We start from the raw sequence: 12,957 nt of genomic DNA on the forward strand, positions 1-12,957 counted from the left end.
TGCCTGAATGATGCATATTTGTAAACCTAACCCTTAACTGTACCCCACAATTTTAAAGTTAAAAATTTTAAAAAAATTGTACCTAAAATATTGTTCTCTTTATTAGAACAGAAATTCTGATGTTTCAGGTGTCAGCTAAATATTTGGACAGGGTTTCTAAGATGAATTTGGGGTTCACATCTCTGACTTTTTAATTTCCATGATTTCCCACTCGTTTATAAATATCTGTTACTTAACTGAACTTTTCTCTAATTTCCTATCTAGGAAGACTGGGTTTTCTATTGAAATTTCAACTTTTATGACTCCAACATCAATCTGCTCTTAGGGTAAAGCCAAAAAACTTAAGATGCACCCACCCATTCTAGTCCCTTCTGGCCCTGTAGAAACTTACCCTTGCTAGAAATTTTATTTAGCAGTATTGTCTACAATTCTGTGAAAAGTAAAAGTTCCTTTATAGATATGAGAACCTAAGAACATTAAGACCATTGAAAAGAACTATTGATTTGAACTAAAGTAGAAGTACTACCACAGTTTAGTTTGTCTGTTTTTAATCTGAAAATGTGTAAGTATGAATTAGGGTTTTTAGCGGCCCTGGCAATGTTTGGATTTTAAAAAATAATCAAGCATTGAGAATTATAATTTTAAAATATTCATTCATTTGTTTAATCAGCAAACATTTATTAGTAATCTACTATTTTTATCTATTGCTGCTTATCAAATTATTCCCAAACATAGCAGTTTAAATGATACACATTTATTATCTTTCACAGTTTCTGATGTCAAGAATCTAAAACAGCTTAGCTAGGTGTTTCTGACTTAAGATGTCTCGTGGGTTGCTGTCAAGGTATTGACTGGGGTGCTGTAATCTGTAGACTTGCTTAGGCTGGAGGATCCATTTCCAAGTGCAGTCATGTGGCTGTTCATAGGAGATATCACTTTGTCATTACTTCCCAGTTGCCCTTTCCAAGATCAAATGATCCAAAAGAGAGAACGCCCTCAAACCAAAAGCTACAGTGTCTTTTATAACCGAATCTTGGAATTAACATTGATAACTTGTGTCATATTCTATTGGTTGCACAGACTAGCACTGGTACAATGTGGAGTGGAAATACCAGTAGGTGTGGGGATCATTGGGAGTCATACTGGAGGCTTGTTTCCATATGATACCAGGCATTAGATAAATATATGTTTATTGCATGGACTCCTATCTTTAAAATTGTTTTGTGTCAGACAATAAATTTAGGATCAAATCACTTTTTCTTGTTGTTCTGATAATACTTCTAGTGAAAGGACAAAAATACTCATTTAAAAATCAATTTTCCTTATAAAATTTCACATCTAAAAAATACTTTACACATAATTTAGAATATATATCCTTAGAGAACATTTTGGAACAAAAAGATTCTGTGTTTTTTTTTCTATTCTAAACACTAAGTCAGACAAATCAAAATTAAGTGAGATGCTCATTTGTAGAATGGAAGTAGCAATTTCCACTAGCAACACTTTATTTCTTAGACTGCAAGAGCCAATTTACTCAGTAGCTTCTTTCAATTTTAACTTGACATTTTATTATTTGAGAGGTCATTAAATTTGTATAGTTAGTCAATGAATTCACACACGCAAAAATGAATTTTTTCTAGAATTTCAGACAAAGATAATAGTAGTTTGAATTTTAGTTGACTTTTCTTAGTTGAATGCATATATATATGAATATGCAATTTTTATATATACAATTTCTCCTTTTTCTTCCATACAATAAAACAGTGAAAAAGAAGTGCTTAAACATTTTGTGAGCTATTTTTTATTTTATTTTTTAATTTGAGGACTAATTTATATGTCTATGCAATACTCCTCTTCTCCAATATATGATTCCTAAGCAATAAATAGGGTTTGTTCAAATAAGCTTTAAACAAATTTCATTTTGTACTATTTCCATTTTTACAAGCATCGATTAAACATCCATTATTCATAAGACATCATACACCACAGTTTCAAAAGACAAAAATTCACTTGCAACTGTATAAAAAAATAAGGAATTTGTAATAAGGATATTGGAGAATCTCATGGAATCTAGGGAAAAGTGTACATTTTTGCCTCTGGTAGGAGGTTCACTTATTTCTTTGATTTAGGTTGTTTCTCTAAATGTCTGCCTCATTGATTTTCCCCTTGCAGACTGACTTTCTCCCCACCCCTAGCCCCCAAAATTTGTTGTTTGGAAAGAGCTCCAAATGGCTTCTGCATTTTATATATCACATACCTAGCCATAAAGGTAGAGATTGATTTAAATCTCATAAATCTAGTTTCAAACTCACAGGGAAAAGTCCTTTTAACTTCATTTGGTTGACTTGTTTATCTCTTCATTGTTTAGATGCATCTGATAGAAATACTGTGAAGAATGTCCTAGTTTTTGTCTGATTGATTCCGGACCAATCAGCTGTGATGGGGGGGTAATATGTTTGTGAATCTGTCATTTGGCAATCTGTCATTTGTGAATGGAGGTCAGGAGATTTTTTTGGGGAAAAATGTGGGTAATTAATAGGTTTCTAATTTGAGTATTTTATAATTTCATAAATGTTTAGATATATTTGTTATTCAATGTGGAATATTTTCTTTATGTATGTTCTTCATATTTTCTTTTCTTTATCAGCCTACTCTAAATTATAGGTATTTTTATTTATGGTAGAATCATGTACTCAGATTTTCTTTCTTTATCTTGAAGATAATCTTTTTATTTTGAGTATTCTACACAATGTCAAATTAATCAAACTTGTTCAAATTTAAGTCACTGTATATAATATTCCTAATGTTACTATTAAAATAAAATACTTTATGTAGTAACCTTTTGCACTCAGGTGTCTTTGCTGAGGGGACATTGTAAAGCTAGCAAACCACTTGCATGTCTCCTCTCAGAGGACATAAAGAGATTGTTGGTGACTAGACAGGACAAACTTACGCCAGCTCAAATTTTTCAAACATGTACGTTTCCTTGAAATTTTCTATTCAAATTGCATAAGAAAGCAAATAAAAGCATGGAATATATTCTGAACTATATGTAAAAAAAAAATTCAGCTGGTGTCATATAGAAAGAGAATGTGTGAAGTGCCAACACTTCTTTGTAACAGAAGGTAATGATAAAGAACATTTTTTATAAGAAAGGCAGCTATCAGTATACCATTTGTATCATGTGGCATGATTTGAAAAGATAGATAAGCAAGTTACTGTAGCCTTAAAAGAAAGAGACTTTCAAAGTTGAAGACAGATCATAAGGAAGTATCAAGGGGCACAGATTGAATATCTCTATTTGCACTAAGCTGGAAAAGTAAAATTGGAAACATCATATTCCTTTCATAAATTTCATTTTGTGATTTCATTATTTACAATTAGAAGCTTTTTATCCATTTTTTTAGTTTGCAGAACAATGACAAAATCAAAAGACAAAAGTGAGAGTTATAATTAAATGGCAGGAAAGATGAATTAAATTTACACTTTAATACAGATAAGTTAGTAAAAAAAACATTGATGTGGAAGAAAACGATAGTAGTGATACTGACATTATTCCACCAAGAAGAAAGTGTAATAGAATGTAATAGAAAATGATAGTGATGAAAGTGTTAGTTGTTTCAAAGAAGTAGAAGACAAGGTACTGTCAAGTGAAGCATGGGAAACTGTCACAGAAAAGATGATCCTCCAGCGAGAATAAATTTTGTTGTATATCCTCAAACAACAGGATCACAAATAGCCAGTAACATAAGAGAACTGATTTACTATTTTGCTCTGTATTTTACAAATGAATTAGTGAATAGCATAATAAAAGAAACAAATTTTTATGTGAATGAAAAAAATTTAAAAAAAGCAGCCATCGCACAAATAGATTTGGCACAAGTGGCACGACATTGACTGACAGGAATTTTTAGCTTTTATCACAGTTTTTCTAAATATGGGAATAATTTAACTCCAAATTTGCAAGAGTACTGGTCAACTGCTTTCAATAGTAAAAATACTCTTCAGAAACATTCAGTAGAGAAAGGTTTTTACAAATCTTCTGGATGATTCATTTGAAGATAGCAAGTGATGGGATGAGCAGATCTCAAATTCAAAAGACCCACAATTATTTGGAATGCATTGATTCAAAATTTTCACAATATTTCACATCAGCTAAGGCAATTTGTATTGATGAATCTGTTGTTCAATTTAAAGGGTGAATATAATTTATAACATGCAATCCAAATAAGCCTACCAAATGGGGTATACACATTCATGTACCAGCTGATTGAAAAACAGGTATCTTTTATCAATACTTCCTTATTATGGCAGCATAACATCTGAAAACATCATTTGATCTGATCTTCCAGTAAGCACCAGAATTCCACAACGTTTATATAAAAAAATTGTTGGAAGAAGTTCCCAGTGCTGCAGGATACCACATTTACTGACAGATATTATACTCGTAGAGTCTTAGCAGAAGAGCTACTAAAGATGAAATTTCATCTTACTGATACAATCAAAATCAACCATAAAGGAATACCAGCACAAACAAAGTTTTTAATAAAAAAAAAAGCATATAGGAAAAATAATCTCATGCTTCTTAAGTGGAAGGACAAAAGTACTGTTACAATTCTCAGTACTTAGAATCATGCAGGAATGAAATCTACAAGAACATTACCTAGTGGAAATATCAGTCAAAAAGCCTGAAGTGATTCTAAATTATATTAAAAATATGAGTGGTGTGGAAGATGTGGATCAATATGCCTCTACATATATTTTTGTGTGAAAATCTTTAAAATAGTGGAGGAAATTATTATTCTGGGGACTAGAAATTTATATGGTACTGAGCATAAAGAAAAATCTATGTCCCATTTGAAATTTGTCAAGTTTCTGATCGATCAGTTGAGAAGAGGTTTTCAGGAATCACGAGTGTGTCCTTCCACATAGTCTTCAAACAACAGAATGGACAATAACTTACATATTATTAATGTGGGAGAAAGAAAATGAGACTGCATTGTCAGCCTGAATAGAAAAACACCAGATGGATGGTGTCAGACAAATTACTATTGCACAACATGTATCAATGATCCTGCAATACATGTTGGTGATTGTTTTAAATGTTACTGCATGTTAGAAAAATATAAAATATAAACTCACCATCTTTAAAATAAAAAATAAAATATCGATTTTTTTCTCATAAGTTTCTCAGTATCCAAAATTCCATTATATGCCAAATATCATTACAATAAAAATAATCAGTTCCAACACTATACTATTTAATATGAACTGATTATTTTTTTCACTATTTTGTAAAAATGTGTGGTCAAGTTGCTGTCAGGTGATCTGCGAGATGTCTTTGAGCACAAAGTGTTAAAATTTTAATTTTAAATAAATAACAATTTGACTTCATATAGGCTTTGATTTTTATTATTTCTATTTATTTTAATAGCCAAATCTCATTTGTTTATACACCGTACAAGCAATTTAGAGGATAAAGAGAAATTAGTTGGAGGTAAAGTGGAGTGGCTAAGGGAGTCAAAGGAGGTGTAGAGAGAGAAACTTTAAAGTCATTAGAAGTTGAGAGTAAGTGGGAACATAAGCTTCTAGCCACTATGTGTCTCTTTATCTTTCTATCTTTGGAATTGCCAGAGCTTTGCTTCTCTTTCTTTTCTCTTCCTATCTCCTCTTTCCCTTCTGCAGTTCATCCCACCCTCATCCTCAGTCCAGCTCTCACTGCTTTGTTATGCATCTTTTTGAACACATATTTCTCCCAGTTCCTGACATTACCTGTCTGTGGTCTGAGCGACATCAGAAACAGTTGAAAGTGTCACAAGTCCAAATACCCAAAACAAAAAAATCTAATTCCTGTTGTTCCATTTAGGGCAAGGTGTCCACCCCTGGTCCAACTAGTTAATTATGGCTAGTATGACAAAGTCTTTTTTTTTTTTTTTTTTTTTGAGTCATGGTCTCACTTTGTCACCCAGTCTGGAGTGTGGTAGTATGATTACGGCTCACTGCAGCCTCCACCCCCTGGGCTTGGGTGATCCTTATGTCTCAGCTTCCCAAGCAGCTGGGACTACAGGCACACACGACCATGCTCAGCTAATTTTATAATTGTTTGTAGACACAGAATTTCACTATATTGCCTATGCTGGTCTCAAACTCCTGGGCTCAAGCAGTCCTCCCACCTTGGCCTCCCAAAGTGCTGAGATTACAGACATGAGCTACCATGCCCAGCCTAGGTGTGACAAAATCTTATAGTAGAAATATGGTTACAGAGAGTCATGAGAAGGATGTTATCAACCGGGCTGATACACAAAAATGCATCTTTGGATTTGAAACATCATCATCTGATTTGAATATTAAAATACACTTCTAGGCATGTTTGAGGAACCACAGAATGTTTAATATCCTTGGAGTAAAGGAGATAGGTTTAGGAGAACATAAACATGGCCCAGGAGAGGTAAGAAAAGCCAGGGCATTAAGGATCTTAACATTTTCCCTGGACAATGGGTAGCCAATAAGAGCTTTTTAAATAGAGTGAAGAATAGGGTTAGAATTACTTTTTAAGAAATTACTCTGACAGATATGTGGCAATGGGTAGATTAGAATAAAGCAAGAGTGGAGGGAGAGAGACCAGTTAACAGATTTTCAAGAGAGAGATAATGATGGAGCTAATCAAAAGTAGTAGCAGTGAGAGACAGAAGGGATAATTTCTATGGATTCTAAAGTTATTGCGTAAGTAATGGTTGGATAATGGATTTAATATGGCAAGTAGAGGGGGAAAGGAGAATCCAGTTTACTCTACCTTGAGCAACTGGTAGATTGGTATTGCAATTTATTGAGCTAGGGGAAGTTAAAATAAGGGAAGAAAAAAATGAAGAGTTTCATTTGAGCTTTCGATGCCAATAGGACAAGAGATCTGGAATGGGCATAACAACATATAGGTCACAGTGAAGTTGACAAAACAAAATGAGAAGATATTTTGGGGTGTTCTGTGGCAAAGTTGAAGATGGACTTTAAAAGGACACTGAGGAGTTACAACCACATACTTTGGAAGGAAACTAGATGAGGCATTTTAATGAGCTTAGAGAGAAGAAATTCTCAAGAAGATGTGGTTGATAGAGTTAAATACTGTCGAGAGGTCAAGATAAATGGATACTGCCCAATGAATTTCACAATAAATCAGACATTTTTTATTTGAGCCACAACAGAAAGCCACAAGGCAGAAGCATGATTGACATAAGTAGGAAATCATAAGTAGAAAATAAATGAAAAGGGAACAAGTAAAGGAAGTGATCACAAATGACTGTTGCCAGTCCCAAGAACAAAAGGAGAGTGTAATTGCCAGGAAGTGATTAAGGACAGGGAGCTTTTATGGATTATTTTTTTTTTTGCCTTTTAATTTTGTTATGTGAGATATGTTAGACATATGAGAACAAACTAGTCAAAAATGTGAATGCACAAGAACAAGTGGTAACTGGTAGAGCAAGTTTCCTGAAGACAAAGAAGATAGAAAGCACAGCAAAGGTAGATGGACTAGCTTTGGAAAGAAAAATGAGTAGCTCTTAATGTTCAATGGTATTTAGTTTATCTGGCCTGCTGTATGATTGAACCAGGAAATGCCCAGTTCCTTCTGTTATCCATCTACCAACTGAGATATGGTGTCTTTATTTTGGGTTTCCAGCCTTGGCTGCACATCCTGAGGGCCTTAAGTATGTCCGACCTGCCACCCCCAAAATAATTTTTCTTTATCTTCACTGCTAGTGTCAGTTGAGGTCTTTTTTTTTTTTTTTTTTTAAAAAAAAAACATGTTTATTAAAACATATTTGAAATATAATAAACCGCACATATAATAGGCATACAATTTGGTAAGTTTTGATGTATGTGTACAACATGAAACTGGCACCATAATCAACTAAGGAACATATTTATTACCCCACAAAGTTTCTTTGGGTCCCTTGGCAATCTCTCCTGACATTAATCTATTACTGTAGATTAATTTGTATTTTCTAGAATTTTTTCCATTTACTTCTTGATGGACATTTAAGTTGTTTCCAATTTGGGGCTATAACAAATTAAGCTGCCATGATCATTCATGTACAAGTCTTTATATGGATATATACTTGCAATTCTCTTAGAATGGAATGGATGGATCACATGCAGATATATATTTAACTTTTTGGAAGCTGCCAAGCTCTTTACCAAAATGGTTATACATTTTACATTCCCACAAGCACTGTATAAGAATTCTTCTAGTTCTTTCAGTCCTCACCAATAATTGATGTAAACTGCCTTTTTAATTGTAACCTTGTTAAGGTGTGTATAAAGGTATCACAATGTGGATTTAATTTATATGTACTTAATAATGATGCCGAGCATCTTTTTACATTCTTATTTTATATCCATATGTTGTCTTTTGTGAAGTATTTCTTCCCAACTTTTATAAATTTTTAAATTAAATTGTTTTCATATTATTGAGTTATTTATATCTTCTAGATAAAAGTTCTTTATCTTTTAAAAATATCTTGTGTAAATATTTTCTTCAAGAGTGTGACTTGTCTTTTCAATATCTTAATAATATATTTTGAAAGCCAAAACTTTTAAGTCTTGATAAATTCAAATTTATCAATTTATTCTTATATGGATCATTTTTTGTTCTATATAAAAAGTATTTGCATAACCCAAGATTGCAGAAATTTTTCACGGAAATTTTTTAATAGAAATTTGTAGTATAATCTATTTTGAGCTAATTTTGTATTCAGTGATGGAGGTTCATTATTTTACAAATGAATATTCAGTTGTGCTAATACCACTGTAGAAAAAAACATTCCATTCACCATTAAATTTTCTTTGCACCTTTGTAAGAAATCATTTTTCCATATGTGTATAGGTTTTTTTCTATACTCTCTGTTATGTACCATTGATTTGTTTATAGTTCTGTCAATAGCATGCTGTCTTAATTATTTCAGATTTATAATTAAAAATGTGCAGTGTTGGTATGTCAACTTTGTTCTTGTCTTCACATATCTTTGACTTCATTTGGTTCTTTGCATTTCCATAGCTTTTATTCCATAAATTGCATGATCAGCCTTTCAATTTATTTAAGAAATACTGTTGGGAGCCAGCCATGGAGGCCTGCCTGCTGACAAAGTCCAGGGGGCTGAAGACCCCAGGTCACAAAGCGAACCTTGGCAGCTGAAACCCTTGCTTCTTCTACTTTTGTTATTAATGCAGCCAGAAAGTTCTGTACAACCTGAAGATGGAAAACAAAATTCCACTCACACCAGCCACTACCCCTTGCAAAAAAAAAGTAAAAAGGGAAATTCATGAGAAAATTACCTTCCCTTCATTTGAACTCCTCCCTAGGTTTCCACGTCCCTGGCCTCCTGGTATTAGGCCATGCAATCACCTGATTAAAAAATGTAGTTGGAAAATTGTGAAAGATCAGAAGGTGCTCGATTTAATGTTTGTCAGGGAACTCACTGGTCTTGCCAGGGAATTATAGTAAGCGATTTTAAATATCATGTGTGGGTAGATAATCGCTTGTAAGATTTTATTTCTTCTGATTGGTGACTAACTGGAGAAATTTGGGAAGTTGCAGTTTGTATTGTTAGGAAGAGTGCCAATGCAAACATTACATTTACTTAATTTCTACATGTGGTATATTATGCTTAAGAGATTAGCAATCACATAAATGTTACAGAACTTCATGTTATTCAGACTAAGTTTTTAACATAGAATTAAGAACATAAAAGTAAGATTATAGAATTTTAAGCATAAGAAAATGCAAAGCAGGCTTCATGATATGTGTGTGTTATGTTAATCATTAGCAATGAGTTAATAGGCTTTAAGGATAAAAAATAATTACAAAAAAGCGTTAAGACACATATTCTTTGTTAAGAATAAATAACCCTTATAGAATAGCCTTGAAAAATGGATCTTTTAAGAATTTAAGGAGTTGGAATATACAAAGCGGTTATAAAATAAATAGCAGCTGGGAATTAAGAGAATAAGATTAACAAAGTAGGAGTTATGCTTAAGGGCAGAATGGAATGCTCTGAAGACCACAAGACAGTGATATCTTTTTTAAAAAAAGAGTATCTGTACATGAGGGAATTCACGTCAGAAGTGGTTTTATAAAAAACATCACGTATGAGTTGCTTGCTCTGTTCTTTGTCTTAAGCAGGGTTACTGATTGTGTCTAATACCAAGAATTTTTCAAACACTACTTCTTTGTAAAAAAAGTATATAAGCTGGATGCTAACTAACAATAAACAGCATCTGTCCTGCTTGCAACAGAGTCAGTGTCCAAGTTTTCTCTCTTTCGCCGACTCCATTCTTCCTTCAGGAGACCCTGAACCCAGCTGGAGCAGGACTATGGCAAAATACTTGCTAAGATTTTGATTTTGATTACATTTCAAGAGAATTAACAGATAAATATGAGAAAATGAGCATATCTATTTGAGGAAAATCAACATCTTGACAGTATTGTCTTCTTAACTACAAACATATACATATATATATCCATTTACTTCTTTAATTTCTCTTAGCAATGTTTTATCATTTTTAATATTCAGTTCTTTTACCTCTTCTGTAATATTTGTGTCAAGTATTTTTGATGCCCACTGTAATTGTCCCACAGCTCACTGTTCCTCTTCACATATTTTAAATTCTAATTTCATTCTTTGTTTTAGTTAGAGTAGTTTTGATTACTATTTTCAAATTAATTTTTTTCAGTGTCTAACCTGCCATTAATCCCATCCAGTATATTTGTTATCGCACATATGACATATTGTAGAAGTTTGATTTGGGTCTTCTTTGTTGATTTCTTCCTTGCCACGAGTTAGCTTTGTGAACATATGGCATGTGGTTTTAATAATATTTAATGTTCTTTGTTTGCCAATACCAACATCTGTGTCAGTTCTACATAAATTTCAATTGACTGGCATTTTCCCTCTCATTATGGGTAGTATTTTACTGCTTCTTTGAATGCTTGGTAAGTTTTGATTGGATGCTGAGCATTTTGAATATGACCTGTAGGGGACTGAGTGTTTTTGTATTCCTATAAATATTCTTGAGCTTTATTTTGAGATACAGCTCTTTAGAAGCAGTTTGATCTTTTGGACCTTGCTTTAAGATATTCTTTCTTTCCTTTTTTTTTAATTTGGTGGAACTGTATCAGGTCTCAATCTATGACTAATTGTTCTCCATGACTGGAGCAAGATTTATGTACTCTACCCATTGGCCTTGTTTGTTCCCATTATTCAAACCTGAAACAATAAGGTGGTACCTAGAAATGCAGCAACTATCAAGTGACCATTAAAAGTTAACAATGACAGGGCAGGAAGACAGATTTCCTTGTGCTGCTATAGTACCTGATAGTATTGACCTCCAAACATTTTTATTTTTATATGAGCCAAAGTAAAATACTAAAGTATAAGTCACTATTCATGAGGTTTTCCACTGCTTGAGACTAACATTATCGTGACTAATATAATTCTTTTTTAAAAAATGGCCAAATGAAAAGATCATATAGAAATATCTCCATGTAACTATAGACTGTTTTCTTCCATTTCAGGTTGAGTTACTGTGACTTATCATTGGCTATTTTACCAATCACTGTTATGATCAGTAAGATTCTCATTCTTCACATTTAGAGAAAGATAATGAATAAGGAGACATTCATTTTTTTAAAAAGAAAAGTGAGACTAAAGAAAACATTATATTAACTTTATACATTTTAATTTTGTGTGTTTTGCTCAGCATAATCCAAATTTTAGATTATCCAAAATTATTAAATTTTAATTAAAATGTATATGAAAAATGTCTATATAAGTACATATTTTACATACAAGTATGTGAACACCAGCAATAGAAAATACTCTATTTCATTATATATAATAGTTTCATATTTCATTAAAATATCAACATAATACTGCTATTTCATACTTTATTATTGCTATAAATGTATTTCATAAAAATTTCAAAGAGATTTTTTTATTAATACCAACTAGATAAAGCACTGTAAAAATGCAAACTTACCTAGATGATTGCATATTACTGTCTAAGTTAGGTGTCAATGAATTTTATTTCACACAGAAAAAAATCCTTTATATTAAAAAAGTCCCTTTAGAGTCATTAATTTTAAGCACCTGAAAACAGCATAAATGGAATCAAAAAAGTATACCTTTTATTTCTTCTTTGCAAAGTGATAAGATCATCAATATCCAAAAGAATTTAAATATTTATTTTGACTAAAATTTTAGTTTCCTTTGAATAAGGGTGCGTTGATGTCATACCCTACAGAATGAATAACCACTAATTCTAATCTATATTTAGTAATTCATAGTGACTCAAGCATTAGTGACTCATTACAAAAATCTAAATTTCAGAATATCAAGCTATTTTTAAATAATCCTTTTATCTAGGAAAAAAATTGTTGAATAGAATTGTAAGAAGGGTCTAATTAAAATATATTTTTTCAGATTTATTTGGGGTTTTGAGTGAGTTTAAAATAGCAAGATATATTACTTCCAGAAGAACATGAATTTCTAAAGTAGTTGATTTGAATTAGTCATTTTTAAAAGAAGGATGTGACTTATAAAATTGCAAATTGATCAATTCCAGTCCTGACCTTGTCCTGTATTCCATTAGCATCTTTCTTCTGTCTTCTAAATTTATTCATTGCCATCACTTAAAATTAAACATATCTCAAAATGAAGTCATTATTTTTTCCTAAATCCTTTACCAGGATTCTTTGATTTGGTTAACTTATATATTTTTTCTTATCATTCAAGTTTAACATTTTTCAGTTAATTTGATTCCATTCAATTTTTCTACTTCCACATTCAATAAGTCTTCAAATTCAATGCTGACTGGAATTACTGCGTAAAATAGCCTCCTTTTCATCTTGTACATTTATAGTTCAGCTATTCTTCAAGCTCAGCTTACGTCTACCTTCTTCTTATA

The sequence above is a fragment of the Carlito syrichta genome, unplaced genomic scaffold, assembly GCF_000164805.1.
Source record: "Carlito syrichta isolate Samal-C Ts95f unplaced genomic scaffold, Tarsius_syrichta-2.0.1 Scaffold315939, whole genome shotgun sequence".
Classification (NCBI taxonomy): Eukaryota; Metazoa; Chordata; class Mammalia; order Primates; family Tarsiidae; genus Carlito; species Carlito syrichta.